This window comes from Lissotriton vulgaris, chromosome 3_2, assembly GCF_964263255.1.
Source record: "Lissotriton vulgaris chromosome 3_2, aLisVul1.2, whole genome shotgun sequence".
Taxonomy (NCBI): Eukaryota; Metazoa; Chordata; class Amphibia; order Caudata; family Salamandridae; genus Lissotriton; species Lissotriton vulgaris.
The window spans coordinates 195,835,825-195,839,178 of NC_141690.1; positions in this window are offsets into that span (position 1 = coordinate 195,835,825).

Here is a 3,354-nt window from a genome sequence, read left to right on the forward strand (position 1 = left end):
TTCTGAGATTCGTTTCAATTTTAATGGCATGGTGTTATTAACGATATTTTCGACAGTTGTTATGTAGTGTTCCGTCAGATCGTTAACTTTTTCCAGGTTGTTGGGTGGCTTTAAGTCTCTTTCACAGCTTTCGACCAGTAGTTCCATATTCGCTTCTTTTGTGTCTCGAGTCCATTTTTTGGTCTTGACAGGTTGCCTGGTCCTACCTTTTCTCATTGCGGGTATCATGAAATTTATAGCGTGATGATCAGACCAGTCACATGGTGTTATGGAGTGGATTGTTGCAACTTTGTTTCTTGAGATTATCCAGTCTAACGTCCCTCCTTTAGAATGTGTGGGCAGTGTGCATGCTTGAGTGAGGTTTAGTTCCGTGAGGAAACCTTTAAGCATGTTGACCTGTTTGTCATTGCAGTTCTCCCAATGCAGGTTGAAGTCGCCTAGGAATATGTTATTGGGTGCGACGTTAGAGTTGGCTGTTATGATCTCCATTAATTCTGCTATAAACTTTGTGTTATCTCCTGGTGGGTGGTAAAAAGTATGCAGGTTGCACCATTGAGTGTTAGTTGATCTTATGTTAAGACCAAGATACTCACAGGATTCAAGTGGGTCGGCCTGAATTTGTTTAACCTCTATGTCAGATCGATGAATACAGGCTATCCCTCCCCCTAGCTTTCCGTGTCTATCCAGTCTCAGAACGTTGAATTGCGGTGGTATCAATAGATCCATGGTTGGGGATGAGGATTCCTTAAGCCAAGTTTCTGTAAGGATTGCCAGGTCGATGTCCTTGTTGAGGATGAGGTCCGCTACGTCCGATGCATGTTTGGTCGCTGATCGGCAGTTGAGTAGTAGGCAGGATAGAGGTTTTCCTTTTTTACTAGCATTCACATTTTCGGCTTCGTTTGGTGTTAGCTGTATGTGCTGTAAGTTGTGGGGGTTGGATGTTCTATCGTTTTTTCTCGCTATTCGGTTAACGTCTAGTGGGACTGTTTGTATTCTCTCTTCCTCCTTGTGGTCCGATAGGTCATATGTTCGGATTAAGGCCAGCGTTTCCTCTTTAGATAATGATTCCGTTCTGTCTGGTCGGTTGTCTCTCTGTTTTAATCGCATGTTCATCTCGATGCTCTTTCTGTGTGAGGAGTGTACAAGATTTTGGATATCTGTGACTTTGGCGTGAATGTTCGCCGTCCTCTCTTCGATTTTTTCTATCGCCTGTGCGGTATTCCTCGTGGCTTGTGTTAGCATGCTCACAAGTTTCTGAAGCCTATTAAAGTTCTTCTTGATCTGGTGGGGTTTCTTTGGGGCGGCCGATCTGTACATCCGCTCAACTCTTCTCCTTTTTGGCACGGTTCTTCGTTGCACTGCCATTTTCTTTATCTTCACTTTTTGATTGTCTATTCCATCTCCATTAGGTGTGTCGTTAGTGTTGGCTATGTTCTGAGTTGGTAGGATCGTGTTAGAGGTTGAGGGTCTGAGAGCCGCTGGTGTTGTATTAGCGTGAAGTGTAGAGAGGTTGGTGGAGTTAGATAAGTCCTGTGTTGTTGGGGGATCGTTTGTTGATGTAGGTGTGTACGAATTTGGTATAGTGCTGGCGAGGGATTGGGATGTAGGAAGGCTGATGTCTTCTGTCTCATCCAATTCCTGGTTGTTGGGTGGCGCTACCCTCATTGTCTCAGCCTCTTCAGTCTCATCCCACTCCTGGTTGTTAGGTGGCGCTACACTTACTGCCAGTGTATGATCTACTTGAGGGGTCTCATGGTTCAGGATTGGGGGCGATTCTTCTCTAAGGCGCTGATTTTGTTCTTTGTTTGTTTGATAGGTAGACCTCTCAGTTCTTCTAGTCGTGTTCTCTGGTAGAGGCCTTAGTAGACCCGTTAACTTTACCTGGGTAGTCTCTAGTGTTGACGCCGGCGCATGATGGCTCCTGGTTCTAATTGCGCCACTGATTGTGACATCATGAGTGTTTAGCGTGTCTGCTGGTGGGGTTAGGAGAAGTTGATTACTCGGGTCGTCCATTGAGTCTTTTATTGATATGAAAGTCTTGGCAAATCTCTCCAGATCTCGGTTTGCTGCTTGTATCAGCACAGTTCCAGATTTATATATCGTGATGTTAAGTTCGGCTCTACATCTTGGTGAAGGTGCGGTTGACATTTTTAAGCCGTGAGGAATGTTTTTCATAGTTTTTATGGTAAGCATCCTAGTGAAGGCATTACGCCATTTAGTTGCTCTGGATGTATAGAATATGAGGTCATTCATTTTCGTACCATTAGTTGCATTAAAGTATAGGTCTGCGAATAGTATGTCCGGGTTTTTCCTCAGGTAGTCGTGTTTAAACTTCTTGGCTGTATTTTTAGTTAAGTTATTGGGATATTTTATACTCTGGGCACTCAAGCCAGTGGATTCTAGGTATCTTTCGCTCATTTTTGCTCCGTTCTGTATTTATTATTCCGTTTTATTCCAGGTAGCCCCACTGCTTATGTTATTTATTGCTACTTTTAATCCCAGATCTAGAATTTTTCCATTATAGTTTCATTGAGTAATAATGGATAAGGCTTCTCTTTTCCATAATTATTCCTCATTTACCTCTAGTAGTTATACTTTCAGAGTGCTTATTAATTAATTCGCCAGTTGGTATTTGTTCTGCTCTATGCTGGATGTAAAAAACTATCCTTGTAAGATGGCTGCCGTTATGTTTGTTATTATACAGGCAGGGAGTCCTTTCTCACTTTCCAGTACTTTCTCTGGTCCAGCTTCCCTCATTGATTGGTTCACTTTCCCTAGCTTTCCTCTAGTAGGTTATATTTGATTGCTGTTGCCTGTAAACTTGCAGAGATTCCGCTTTTCTGTTGGTTGCACTTAGTTCAGCTTATCCCACAAGTGTGTGCTACTTAGGTCAGATCCTCTGCGCTATGTGAGTAGCTGTTTATTTGTTAATTGTCCGCAATTGGCCGCCATTTTAAGGTCAGGCGGGGCGGACTGCAGACCTTTCTCGTTTTCCCGGTCTGTTTTGAAGCGGCGGGGGGGCGATGACTGGGCGCCGTGTCAGCGCGAGTGCCCTCACCTCCTCGTCTCCGCGCTCGGTCCTCGATCCCCGTCCTGGGTCCCGGTGAAGCCGCCTCGTCCCTCTCACTGATCGGACCCGCCTGCACCGCTCCGAGAGTTCTCCGCTCTCCGCCCGCTCCGCCAGCAGTCTCCCAGGCGTCCGCTGATGCTGTCCCCGCCCGGGCGCCCCCGAGTCCCCTCTCGGTCCGGATGATGCCAGGCTGGTAATCACAATATCTCCTTAATATTCCGTTTCTTCATTCTGCTTCCGAGTCCTAGGTCGGCAGTCTTGGCAGGTCTTGGGCTGTAACGTCG